This window comes from Molothrus aeneus, chromosome 2 (assembly GCF_037042795.1).
Source record: "Molothrus aeneus isolate 106 chromosome 2, BPBGC_Maene_1.0, whole genome shotgun sequence".
NCBI lineage: Eukaryota > Metazoa > Chordata > Aves > Passeriformes > Icteridae > Molothrus > Molothrus aeneus.
The window spans coordinates 67,457,457-67,472,297 of record NC_089647.1 but is presented as its reverse complement, the minus strand read 5'-3'; the positions used below and the strand labels follow the sequence as shown (position 1 = coordinate 67,472,297).

At 38.6% G+C, this 14,841-nt stretch overlaps 1 protein-coding gene across 2 annotated transcripts in view; it reads right to left on the bottom strand.

The window, feature by feature from the left end:
- Nucleotides 1–13,949, bottom strand: part of LMO7 (LIM domain 7) — a 97,111-nt gene extending 83,162 nt beyond the window's left edge. Inside the window, exons 1-2 of one of the 2 annotated variants that reach the window (XM_066545079.1) lie at nt 13,935–13,949; nt 10,277–10,346 (exon numbers count right to left, since the gene is read on the bottom strand). The gene's annotated coding sequence lies outside the window, so the exon portion shown is untranslated. Of the gene's footprint in view, nt 1–10,276; nt 10,347–13,934 lie in introns of those variants that run through there. The other variant, XM_066545080.1, reaches the window with a different exon arrangement.
- Between the last annotated feature and the right edge of the window lie 892 nt (nt 13,950–14,841).

Here is a 14,841-nt window from a genome sequence, read left to right as displayed (position 1 = left end):
TGCCAATCATATTACTTTATAGTCAGTTGACAAGATTTTTAAGAAGTAATTAATTAGTTAGCATTTTGACATCTCATCCCAGTAACACACTAAAAGCATTGGTTTGGAAGACCTGATCTCATTTAAAGCATCCCAAAATACTGATTCTGGTTCAGAGATCAACCAGCAGGCGCAGCACTTACAGCACCCCTGACAAGAGGCCAGGGCAAGTAGCCGAACCATTCCTTGGGGTCTGCATCCATACACTTGCTCCCCACTTATGTCTCCTAGACATATTTCACTCCACCATCACTCACCTAAAAACCTGTCAAGTTCAACCCCATGCCTGGGTTTCACTCTGCCTGATCAATGTCTTGAGCAGCTACTAAAAATTTCACAAAGAGTTTGCATCAACCTCCTCTTTCTCCACACCCTACATTTCAAAGTGTTTAGGCAGCAACAGAAAACAATTAAAGGAAATTCAGAGCTAAGGCTGAAATGTACCATATGTTTTCAAGCAGAGGGGCACAAAACATCAGTAAACCACTGCTGAGATTACATACTCCCACTATCAGGCATTGAAAGACTACAGAACAATGTCATCTCTAACTATTAATAACCATACTTCCTTTCTAGCACACAATCCTTTTCTCTTAATTGTCTGCTAGAGGCATTTCCATACAGGCCACATTCCTCTTTCCCGTAACACAGGAGAAAGAGTAGCAAAAGTGATTTATAGTTCCATATGCATTCCTATCAGGTCTTGCATTACTCCTGACATTTGCTAATTTACCCATTTTTGGTTTACAGTGTGGTCAGTGAGAGAACTGGACTGAAAGTCAAGATTTCATCCCCATCCTACTATGACTTGCTTGTGACTTACTATGTGACTCAGCACTAAAGCCACTAAAACTCTCACTAACCACACACTACTATCTTTAGGTATAGAACTGAAGCAATGGTAAAGAACTCTTCGCAAAGTACTCCAAGATTTGACACATTAAAAATTTCTTATATAAGAAAAAGAAAGACTTTTCTCCAACTTTACTATTGAAAAATCAGATTTCTACACTGCTTCATAAATCTGGAAAAACATTTTAAAAGAGCAAAACTTTTTTTGGTTTCTATTTAAACAGAAATTTCATCCCAGTTACTGTGGCCATCATGTTCCCAAACTTGAAGAAACATCTGCTTAGGAGTTTGAAGTAATGTAAAATTCAGAAGTTTCAGTTGCCAATGGAAACACAGCTACTAATTTCCAACTGCAATTTTCTGAACACTGACAAAAATCTCACTAAAATACAATAAGTAAGAAATTTAACACTTTATTTGATGGCTACATTTGAAATATAGTGCTGTGTCAATTACCAGGTGAAAAGATTTTTTTCTCATAATAATAACATGGGATCATAGAATGGTTTGGGTTGAAAGGGACCTTAAATATAATCTTAGTCCAACCTCCCTGCAGTGAACAGTGACATATCCATCTAGATCAGGTTGCTCAGAGCCCCATCCAACCTGACCCTGAATGTTCCCAGGGACGAAGCATCCACCATCTCTCTGGAAAAGCTGTCCCAATGCCTCACCATCCTCACAGTAAAGAATTTCTTCCTTACATCTAATCTAAATCTAGCCTGAGGTAATGGTTTTTATTTAAAACTATTACCTCTTTTCCTATCACAACAGAGTGCCTTCTAAAAAGTTTGTCCGTATCTTTCTTATAACCTTCCTTTAAATATTGAAACCTAGAGCCTTCTCTTCCCAGGCTGAATAACCTCAACTCTCTAAGCCTGTCTTCATAGGAGAGGTGTTCCAGCCACTCATCATTCTTGTGTTCCTTTTCTGAACCTGCTCCAACAGGTCCATGTCCTTCCTGTCCTGGGACCCCAGAGCTGATGCAGCACTGCAGGTGGGGTCAGAGCAGAGGGGCAGAATCCCCTCCCTGTCCCTGCTGCCCACACTGCTTTGAACACAGCCCAGGACATGTTTGGTTTCTGGGCTGTGAGTGCCCATGGCTGGGTCATGCCCAGCCTCTCACCCACCAGCACCCCCAAGCCCTTCTCAGCAGGGCTGATTTCATTTCTTATCTTATATTAATAGTGGGGAGTTGCCCCAACCCAGGTGCAGCACCTTGTCCTTGTTAAACCTCCTGAGATTCCCAAGCTTGTCCAGGTCTCCTGGAAGGCATCCCATGCTTTAGGTGTGCTAACTGCACCACTCAGCTTGGTGTCATCTCCAGATTTGTTGAGGGTGCTCTCAATCCCTTTGTGTCATTGACAAAGACATTAAACAGAACTTGTCCAAGCAAGAATCCTTAAGGGATGTCACTTGTCCCTAATCTCCCTTTGGACATTGACCACTACCCTCTCCATGCAACCATCCAACCAATTGCCTATCCACCAAATGATCCAACCATCAAATCGCTCTCTCTTCAGTTTAGACAGAAGGATGTTGTGGGGGACTGTATCAAAGGCTTTGCAGAAGGCCAGATAAGTGACATCTGCATTCCTTCCCCTGTCCACTGATGCAGTCACTCTGTAACAGAAAGCCAATAGGTTGGGTCAGCCTTGGATGTCCCAAAACATGTCCCTGTTCACTATGTTCCTTAGGAGAGCTTTTAGGAAGAGCTGTTCCATGCTCTGAACAGGCACAGGGGTGAGGCTGATGGGTCAGTGGTCCCCAGGGTCCTCCTTCCTACCTTTTTCAAAGATGGGTATAGTGTTTCCCTTTCCCCACAGATTTCTCACTTCCCACAAGAAAAAGGAAAATAAGAGTTTTGTGAAATTTTTTTACCTGCAGCATAGGAATATTGAAGAAGAAAGCTACTACTATGAAGAGGAACCTGTCCTTATTCCTACTATCAAAAGTGCTCCTGAGCCTGTATTAAACATATAAACTGCATTATAAAGGAGATCACATTGGATGCAGGGCATGAGTTTGGGTAGGTCATACCCACTTTCACTTTCTTGCTCTTTGGTTCATTCATAAGAAACACCAATTGCTATTGTAAAACAGAAGTTTTCCCTCATGTAAGGATTATGCCAAGTCTCTTAAAATACTTGCCTTTCTGAATTTCCCAACAACTTGCTGAGCATAGTCATCCAGAAAACAGGTAGTGATGCCTCTTTATTTTTGTTTACATGTTTAAATTAACAACTTTCAAAAAAACCAAAAATAATACAGGTATCACCTTGTGCCTTGCCTTATGAAAAACAATACCAGACTAATCAGCTTTGTGGAGAATGATATCAAACAGGATTTGCTCAGCTTCACTCTTAGCAGGGCTGCATGTGCATTCACCCTGTACCTCTGAATGTACATGCCACTGACAAATCAAAACCCCATGACCCAGATCAGCCACAAGATAGGGCCATGGAAGCAGGGCTGGAAGCAGAGCCCACAGCTCCCACATTGGCTGTGAAGTGTTCTGTTAGTCTACAAAAAGGTGACTGAAACCTTCAGAAGAAATAGTGGCACTCTACATCACTCAGTATTACTCCCTCATCAGTGAAAAAAAAACAAGAAAAAGGTCAGAAAAGCAAACAGAGCACCTCAAATGCTTATCAACTCATTAGTCAGATCTTGACCAAAATTTATGAGGCTATTTCTTACAAGCATTTTTGCTGCACAACCAGGAAATTTAAGTCTATATTTTCTGGTGTTTGTTAGTGAAGCAAAGCGAGCAACAGCAGCTTTTCTATAACTTACTCCATGTATTTGTGTACTTGCCCTTCCTGATTTTTCATGAGGAATTGAAATGAGAAGTTTCTTTATAATCAATTGCTCATAGCAGACAAGATACCTTTTCCTTATTAGAAAATATGCTGTCAAACCACAAAATCCTCCCCCTCGTGATTATATTCAAACCATCTCCACATGCTGGTATTCAAGCTGAAAACTCTGTATTTTTTGAGAAAAAAAGTTTTCCTCTGTGTTTGCTTTTGTTAAACATGCATTTTATTTTCATTATTACTATTTTTATTTATTATTATTTTATTTTTACTATTTATTTTTATTATTACTATTGTAGCTCATACTAGTCAAATTCACAGAGCAGGAGTTTAAGATGAAAAAATAATTATTAAAAAAATATATAATGCAAGAAGACAGGATGTACCAATATAAAGGCTATACGAAAGAGTGAACAGCAAGAGAAAATAATCAGCATGAAGGAATGAACTTTGAAAGCAGAGGTGCTTTGAAAAAAAAAAGAATTCATTTAGATCAAATTAAGCCTCTCATATATCATTAGATTTCTTAAATTTAAGTGGAAAACACAACTAATTTGATTCTAAGTAATCTAGAGAAGGAAGTTTGTAGCTAACTCTTAAATAAAGCATACAACTGAACTAATACATACAAGTATGAACTTTGCCTGAAAAATGGTTTTGAAATTGTCCTATAATAAAGTAAAAATGTCATCTGCATACCATTCCCCTGCTACACAAGGAAAAAAAAAAACACCACCAAAAAACCCCATTACCCTGGTGAGAAAATTTTCCCACAGAAAAGGAAATTTTGGCCAGCTCTCCTTGATGACAAAAGATAAGGAAATACCAGGGCGGTTCCACAGTTTGCAAAATGTTAGGCACAAAGGCACAGAAAAATATTTTTATTTTTTATGTTCTCCACCCCTTTCTTTATCTCCCCTTTCATTTTAGTTTAGCTTTCTATCATATTTCTCTCTTTTTACCTTTATTATTCCCCACTTTCCTGGCTTAGAAGGTATATGCCAATGGCCTCAGGAACATTGTTTCAGGTGGTTGCCTTGGTGCAAGTGGTATTAATACCTCCTGATGCATTCAATAAGCACATTTTAGAATTGTATCATCTTACATTGCATTAAAGCGAAGCAATGATGTTGGAGTAGCAGCTATCAGAAGGATATGTTTCCTGTTGAATCAGGACAACAAACATTTGAAAAAATCTGCATGGAAAAGCATCAAGATGTTCTCCACCCTGAAGGAACCGTAATTCCCCACCAGAAAAAAAAAATCCCACTCTACAGTATTTCAGATAAACATTTTCAAGCCTGCCGCTGCCTAGAGATGCGCAACTTTTTTTGTGTGTGTGAACAGAAAACGAAAATTCATAAAAAATCCCTTTTCCAAAGCTGAAGAACTTTACGAAGATGACATTTTGTGCTCATGTTCATCCAGCATGCACACAGAAAACTGAGTTAGCAACCTCTCGCCTTGTTTGAAATCACAGACCAACTTCAAACCAAAGTGCTAATGTCATTTCATTTACAGCTCTGAAAAGCCCAATAGCTTCCTATTCTGCCCTGCTGTATGATCACAGCCCTCGTGTCTGGGATGTGAGAAAAAGCTTCCCAAACACAGTGCAAAGTATTGCACTTCCACCTTATTCACAGGAGCTGCAAGCAAAAATAGATGGTCTTAGAAAACCAAATTGAGATATTGCAAGGCAAAGATTGGCGTAAGGAAGATTTCCATTTGCTACCCCTCTCTAAGGGAGACACTGGCTTCTACCTCAGAATTTGCTTCACCACCTGGTCTCAGCTGGAAATGTACCTTCACTGAACTTCAGCCTTGCTGAAGAGTGTACACTTATTGCTCCTGAGCAGCAAGCAATGTATTATTCTGACAGACATGTTCAGCTTGCATAAACTATACATAACTCATTCATCTTCCAGCTGTCTCATGGCATCTGGTGACTTTCATTCCAGGTTATGATTCTCTGTGTTCAGCCAACTGAGTTGAAAACGGGAGGCTTTTGGGGAACAATGGTGCTGCAGCCAGAGATGCACCTCTGAAACTGTTCAGCAAAGCCTTGTTGGAAAATATGTTGTCAAACCACAAAATCCTTCCCCTTGTGATTATATTCAAACCATCTTCACATGCTGGGATTCAAGCTGAAAATGCTGTATTTTTTGAGAAAAAAAGTTTTCCTCTGGATTTGCTTTTGCTAAACGTTAATTTTACCACCCCACTATACAAGAACTGTAATCAAAATAATTTTTCAGGATCTGAACCCAGCAAGATTTATCAATTGGAGTACTTTTCTTTAAACACCATCTCAGTTTCACACAAATAAGGACCAAAAAAAGTGAACTTTATAGTAACAACACAAAATCTGCACTTTTTCTACTGTTCATAATGAAATCTCAGCTTCCACAATGCTTTGACCTTTCTGATACCCTTCCTATACCCCCCAGAAGTCCTGAGGGCTTCAGGACCTACTCTCTACCGGCTTGCTTGCCCCTCAGCTGTACTGGGAAAAAATACGTGCACTGCTCTTTATACAAATTACACATTTTAGCCAGTCTGAAATATAATGGTTGCCATCTTATTGCAGGGGTTCCACACTGTTGTCTCCTTATCACAGAAGTTTCATACCTTCTTGGTATTTTCTCATGGGCTACTCCTCCAAGCACTGCCTCGTTCTTCTTCACAAAGCAGCCAACTAACTCCCATCCCCTTCTCAAGGGGCCAACCCACACTTTTATAGCACTCTTCTTCTCATTGGTTACAGCTGTGGCCTGTTAAAGTCAGGCCTGTTCCTAATCTTTGATGATTGGCCCAGCTGCAACTCCTTAGGGGTAAGATTACTTTCTATACTATGTTCATTTTCTTATATTCTACCCCCCTACATATAATCAGAAATGAAATTTTAATTTTCTAGAAACTATTTTAGTGCAAAAGTCCAAAATGGCATTTAAAAAAAAAATAGTCAAAATTAAAGCAAAAAACCCCAACAGCTACCTCCCAGTTAACTCCCTTCAGGACATCTGTGGGAACATCACAGCCTCCAAACTCTGCCACATGCTTTTAAAATCAACCTGCTGCAAGTGGCAACTTTCTGCAACTACTGCTGGAGTTAGAAGTTGGCACCCTGCAGCTGGCACACCTCACTGTCCAGGAAACCACCATAAAAGCTGCATGGACATTTCTTCAGTCACCTGCTCTTGACCACAGCTTCCCTACAACTACTCTGGTACTTGTCTTATCCCCAAAAGTTCCGTTTTCCAAACTGGAACAGAAGTGAACAGGCAAATGCAGCTAAGACAATGGCTACTTCTCACACACGTGCCTCGGGAGAGAACTGGAACAGTGAGGCTAAAGCTAAAAGTTGTTTTATGGATACCAAGTTATAGCCAGATCCAACTCTTCTTCCCAAAGAGTTCTTACAAACCCTCCCACACAAGCTGCAGCCCAGATTTCCCATGCCATGCCAAACTGGGGAGAAGTTTAATCAATTTTCTGAACTTTCCTGGTAGCAATTAAGCATTTTAATTAACTGAATACCAACTTTCATTTCAGTATTTAATCCTCAAAACACATCTATTTATTTTTCCATTCTGTCATGATTAGACCTGAACCACTGCAATCCACACCTGAAATCACTAGGCAGCATTACAATCAAACTAAAGGTAAAAGCTAAGGCTTAATCTGAGTTGTGTAAAATGTTCCTACTAACATAAAGTCCCTATCAGATCTTATGATAAGTAAGATGTCATAAAAGAAAACAAGACATAACAACTCAATAATACACTGACGTCATTAAAAGCAGCACCTCACACGAACTCAATGCAAAAAAACTCTAGCACACAATATTCCATATAGAACAGAATGTTTAATTATTCCTTTAGGCCTGCTAATTTACTGAAACAATTTGTTTTCAAAATAACCATGAAGGCAAAGAAGTGAGATAACAAAACCTTTCTGGAGATTCAACCAAAGGCATCTATTCAACACCACATTTCTGTACTGCTGAAAAAGCCTGTCAAATAGTTGAAGTGAACACAATGCTTAAACAACATACTTATATGGAAATGAAATAGATTAACTCCCTAGGGAACAAAACCAAAATTCAAGGAATTTCTGGAGGGGAAGAAAAACAAAGGGGAGGGAAAGCTGGGGGAGCAGGGGGAAGAGAAACAAGATGTCTTTCAAAGCATTTGTTTCCTTCTGATAATCAGACTGCCATAAAACTCTCAAAACCATGGGGGGTTTGTTTCCTTTGAAACAGAAAACTCAGGAGAGAAATGGATGCTAATTAGGCAATAAAGGCATAAAATGTTTTGGAAATGGACTTCAGGATATGAATCTAGATGAGCATAAAGAAGCTATAGAAAGAACATGATCCGATCCCTTTTTGTTTTAGAAAAAAACCCTGTCATCTCTCATTATTAAAATTGTCATCTGGATTAAAAAAAAAAAGACAAAAAAAAGAAAAATGACAACCAAATTCACCCCTTCCAACAGTGATTTTGAGATCTCATGAAAGCTTGCTACAGAGCAATTAGTGTGAGACTCAAAGGCACTGAAGACAGCAGAAGTGAGAGCCAGAGAAGTATATGTAACATTTATGAAGCCACAGAAAATACTAAATTTGTGGGAGAAGCAACCTACAAGCAATGAAAATGTCTCCAGAACATGTCAAGCAAGCCTACCATTGAATTTCCTAGTAAGTTTTTTTCTATCTTTAAAACCTATCTTTCAACCATAGTATCCTGAGCCTGTCAGATATCAATGCCTGCTTTCTTATAAATGCAAATCCCCATAATTTTTAGTTTGAGTTCTACATGCTGGGATGAAACCTGGGCTCTTCAAAGCTGGTATAACTGAGAAGGTTCCTCTCAAATGTGTAAAAACCAGTCTTCCACTATCATCATAAGCACCATCTTCTGAAAGCATCCCAATATGGCCTTCATAATTGTTGTCTTCAGAAACTGAAGTGTTTATGTAAAACCTTTTCCACAGGTTAACAGAAAACATTAGCTCTCTCAATTACTACCTTTAAGCTGTGTTTTAACAATAACACTGGGTGAGCTCTATTTACAAGAAACATTTGCCTTTCCTCCTCTTTCCTTTATTTTTGAAGACTTGTAGGAACTAGGAACAACTTCAAAAACCAGTAATACACTACCAGGAAAATATAATGACACACCAAGTGAATACTCTGCATTTTTACATCTGGAAATAAAAAATGCATATAAAAACAAGAGTGCCTGCAGTTATGATTCAAGACAGCACTTGACCACAAAAATGAAATCTAGCTTATGGTTTTCTGTTTTGAATCTAATGGCTACTTCAGAGGCCACATAGAGAATCAAACCACTGATCAAATAACTGTGCTGTCCTCCCCAGAATTATTTTGGTTTCATTTGAATTCTTCTTTGTATGCCTCACAGGAAAAGAATGTGCAGCAGTCTTATTCGCAAGCCTAAATACCTGAGCTTGTCTGGGACAACGGCAGTTAATGCTTTCTACATGCATTTGATGTGGAAATGCACATTCTCAGCTTATGCAATAATTTATGGCAATTTAACCTAATCTTATGACCTCCAGCCAAGTTAACTACACTTATTCTCTAATGAGCTGCATGGGTGAAGAGCAAAAGCCAATGTTTTGTTGGTTCATCCCATTAAAACATATAAATAAAAGTATCTAAAGAAGTTTTGCATTCTACTCCTACTAAGAAACCAGGTAATTTTCCCTGATGTTAAGGTTGCATGTTTGTCATAAGGTGGGATCTTCCATTTGTCGTGGGAATCATGCATATGTCCCTGTTCATCCTGGATCTTTTAATATGAGACCAATGGCATTTGTGGCAGGACTAAATAGCTTTGACATCCTAAGTGACATGAAGAGCCAACGAGGTTGTCATAGTGAAAAAGTGATGAAGAAGGAATTCTTTGAACTCCTTTGTCCACAGAAGGGTTTCTGATGCTACAAAACTTATTTTGTAACTCTCTGGGCAGCAAATTTTCCAAACAGCACACAGAAAACCTTTTACATTTCCTGTAAAAATTATGACATACATCTCCCACCTCTACCCCCAGCAATGTGAGTTACAGCCAAAACATTGGCAAATCCCTCAGCTGAAGCCTGCAGAGAGATCTTTGCATCATTAGAGTTATTTTAATGCAACTGAAGCTTTGTTGTGGGTGGAGTGAAACAGGTTCTAAAAATACTTTAACTACCCAGAACATTTCCTACTTTGCCCATTCCCTAAGAAAGGGATAGCGGAAGTGGTTCTAAATGTTAAGATAGGATGGTGGCCTTTAAATAGAGACAAGTAATGCCACAGAGGTTTGTGCACAGGAGCCAGTGCTTGATACCTCTGGGGATGATGAAGCTTGATGCAGTGACAGGATGACTGAAGTTACAGATCCAAATGACAGTTTAGGTGTCCTTTGCAGTCTAAGATAACATAGAAATGGTACAATTTTGAACAAAAAAATAAAATGGAGCTAAAATTTTGAAAATTCTTTAAAAACAGAGATCACTTGGTTCATACACCAGATATTAGATTCGATACCATTACTTACCAAACCAGCTATTGGAGTTGGCAGACGATTGATCTTCTTAACGATGCCAGGTTTGATCTTGTTAATCAAACTAAAAAAAAGTTATATGATTTTCTGTTAAATATTTTACTGTACTTAAGCATGAGCATCAATGCTTATTAAGAAATACTTTGCATGTGGTCCTAACATAACATCATTCGTATGAGTTTGAGCTGAATCTATTAACACTCCCAAGAAGTGACAAGCAAGAACAGATTGTAGAAGCAAAAATGAAACAAGTCACACACAAAGAGGTTTCTGGGAACAGCAAAGTGAGAAAAAAAAAGAAAATGCCTGAGGAGGCGTGGGCAGAAAAGGATCTGTATTTCTACTACAAGGGTGGTGATGTTAATTGGATTCAGATTTTCTATTTATAGCTTTTCTTCTCATAAAGGTTCTGAGCAGATGTCAAAAATGTACCAGAATATTCAATTTTCAGAGTTCAGTGTGATAGCACTAATATTCCTGAAAGGGTGAGAAATAAACTCAGTTTTCACAATGCTACCAAGTCCAGTATGCTGTGTGCAGCAATCACTTTTGGCACACACAATTTACATGAACAAGTCATTTTTCCATCTCAGTCAGAAGAGACTGTACCTGATATCACTCTTCACATAAAATTCATAATTAAGCTGAGAAGATAGGACAGACTAACACATGACTAATTAATACATATGCATACCTTATCCTGCAGTAAAGATGAGGCACAGGATTCCTTGCAAGTTTTCAATCATGGAGATAGAGAAATATTGTGGTTCACCAACTTACACACTGGACCAGAGGGTCAGTGGAGAACAGGGACCTCAGGACACCCTGCAGACTTCATCTGCTTCTATACATTTGAGGATTTTTTTTCTTGCTCTCCCTTCTTGTTGCTGCTTCTCTGGCCAGACCCTTTACCCCACACAAAGCATCAGCAAGGCCTTGTGATCTACCCACACCAGTGCAGCGACAAGACCTGGAGTTTAAAACTGTGTGGGGGAAAAGCCTCTTTTGCTCAAGCAGAAAACGTATTTGCGAAATAAACACAAAGAACAGTTGACCCCTATACACTGGAATGAAGGATACATTTCTAAATACCTGCCAAAAAAAAAAAAAAAAAGAACTGCAGGTCCTGAGATTTTTCAATAGCACTGAGTTATTTAGCAAACAAGACACATTTGATTACTTTTCCTACCCAAAAAAGTGATCTGTTGAGATGGAATTAAAAAAAAGGTTTGAATTCCTCCCCTTTATTTTAAATCCTCCAAATGCATAATTTTTGATTTATTTTACTGAAGAACATGAAGTAGCATGTGACCAGGAAAATTTCAGTAAATTTCTTTCTTTCTCTAGTGTATGCACACTAGAATTGGCAAAATGTAAAAGGCTTTATTTTGTCAACTACTGATTACTCAGCCACATGTGCACTTAGTCATTGAGTAGGACAAACAAACTGACTGGATGCTATACAAATATGTGGTGCAAGTAGAGGTTTTATCTACTATGGTTTAAGTCAGGTCTACAATCTACAGAGATAATACATCCACCTTAATTAGCAATGCCCACAGGTGAACCAAGGAAATGGACGATCTAATTTCTAGTTTGTCTCAGTTATTTGAGATCTCACATTATATTGTCATTAGTGAAAACTGGACATGTGAAAATTTTTGCCATCTGCTCTTTCCTGTTTCCACAGAATTTCTATGAAAATCACTCCTCCTTGGACTTCAAGTACACCAGATTTAAAATTAAGACACAGGAGAACAGCTATTTAGTACAACATAATAAGGCATCTTTTGCTTTAAAGAAAGTTGCATGCCTTCTAAGGCAAGCTGCTCACTAGAATGTCTTAGGCTGCAATGCAAGATGTGGCTGGCAGCGTGTATTCTTCTGCCACCTGTTAAAATCAGGTGCGGCAGTTTTCTTTATCTCTTCCACAACCCCTCCTCCCTCTGGGAAATATCTGCTCTTAATGGGCCATTGAGTCTCACTGATAAAATTACATCACCCCATTGTGAGATGCTCCACCCAGGGGGAGGAGCCAAGCATTCCCACCTGGATATAATCTGAGATTTGGAACAACAGAGACAGCTTTTCCCCACTGGATTCCCAGAGGAAGACCAGGTCCATCAACACCACCACTGGACCTTCAGAGTTAAACTACACCCTTCTACAGGATCACTGCTTCAACAGAACCACATCTGTCACTCCAGGAGGATTGCAGCCACCATTGAATGGGACTGCTACCAACACCCTGACCCACAGGGTGTTTACATTATCCATTTTAAGAGAGGCTCCTGCCTTCCTTACCAGATACCTGTCTTTTCAAACCAAGACACTGAAGAAATTGCAGGATGTTTTTCTTGCATTATTATTAATTACAGATAAATTTAACTGACTTGCATTTTGCAGAGGGATCCTCATTCTATTGGCAAGTAAGTGTCAACAATGAAGATATCAGAAGATTAGTATGCATCAGTTAATGGCCAATTCTTAAACATCTGAATACAATATATACATCCCACTAAACATATCCTTTCTTATTAAAAGTAGAAACTATTTTTATTAGCACATTCACACTCATTAAAATTTAATTACATAAGTAATGAAAAAAAAAAGCATCTAGCTCTACAATATTATTGAATATTAATTAATGCCTCACATCACAGATAACTTTAGAAGCATCTAGCAAGATAAGATTGGAAGGCAAAGGGCCCAAAGCAAAATAAAGGCAAGACAAAACATGGCACTAAACACAGAAGGAAAAAAATATCTGTAGGAAAAGAAGCTGAGAGAACTGAACTTGTACAAATATTTTCTGAAAGTTCACCTTTGCTGAATTGATTTTAGAGCGGCTCTGAGTTTTGTGGGTTTGGGTTTCTTTAAGGTTTGTTTGGTTGGTTTTGTTGTTGTTTTTAGCATCCCAGGTAGCTCTCTAACAAGATTTCTCTTGCACTGGTGTTCTAATGACATTTACAACTGCTGTTCCTTAAAATACTAAGGGATTAGCACTACTGGAATTAATCCTGGAAACCTGTTCCAGTAAGTATCAAGCCAATTACAGATATGTGGATGAGACCTGTTAAGTGGACATTTTACACCTCTGACTCAGTCTAACAACGAAACCAGGCAAGTCTCATCATTGCCAAGCCTACAATATATAACCACGAGGAAGCTTCTTACAGAAAGTGCTCCAAAACAAGCTGAGTGTAAAGTTCTGTGATAGAAATAGGTAGTTTCAGGATTTATGAAATCAATACAAAAGGGCAGAGGATGGAGGACAGAAATCCAAACCCAAACAACAGCAGTGGGTGGAGAGGTAACAGAGTGCTTTGATCACAGCCACAGCACCTTGCAGAAGCTGAAGAGAAAGCCCAGAGATATCCTGAGCTTTATAATCAAAACCAGTATAATCAATCAATAACAGCATGATCCTTTCAGTATCACAAAAAGAAGTGTGTGGGACAACACAAACATATGGATCTGGAAAGAGTATGTCCCAAAGGTGCTTTTACTTCCCATGACAAACAACAGGTATTTTAAAAAATTAAATTATTTACTACAAAATACTTTTGGTACTTCAGAAAAATAAAAATAAAAATTCAGAGGCCAGGAAGGACAGAGTCCAGCTGATGTTAACCTGAAAGCCAATACTCACTCGCACAACAGGACTCCATTTTCTAGAGCTGCTCGAAAGTCTTCAGTTCCAAAGCATTGCCTGGTAACTGCCTATAAGAATAAGAGTTGAGAGTTAATTGGACACACAGACAAAATCAGCACTAGAAAAGAAAATCTTAGTAGTAGTTAAAAACAAACAAACGAACCCTGATTTAACACTTAGTTCATACTATTATTTTCTTGCATTAATTCCAAAGAAACAAGTATTTAAAAACCAGTTCTTTATGCCTCAAAAGAAGTCAGATCCAACATCTTAAAATCTTTTCCTCTAGTGTAAGTAAATCTTCAGCTAAATTCTGTGGGAATACTTATTATTTTCTGAAGCAATACTAGTCACATTGAAAAGCATAAAAGAAATTTCAAACAGAAATGCAAAAGAGAAAGTCTTTTATCTCCTACTTCATGTTACAGCGTGTATACCCATGATATCTAGCACAAAGTATTTTAATAGTAGGGGTTTTTTGTGCCACTTGGACCTAAGGCAGTGTGACTAAAGAACCATTCCAAGTCTGCATTACCACGTGCACATCAATTCCCATTCCTTGGCAAGTGGCAGGACTATACTAATGGGACTTGTTTGTATACTCAGATTAGAAAAGCAGTGAGCAAGAACAATGTCTTATAAAGGGCTTAAGACACCCAAAACCAAAAGAATTGACTACAAGTTTTCAGCAAAGTAGTTTTCAAAAAATACCCCAAAACCCCAAAAAACAAAGCATTTGCTCAAACCTATACTCACACTCACTTGGAGCCACTACTAGATCCCCCCTGTGCCTACATTCCCTGCAGGGACCAAATTTGGCAGATTTCTTCCAAACACCCAGATTAATAACCCACATGCAAGTCCAAAAATGACTTTTATACAATTCTGCCATCAGTCCAAAAGA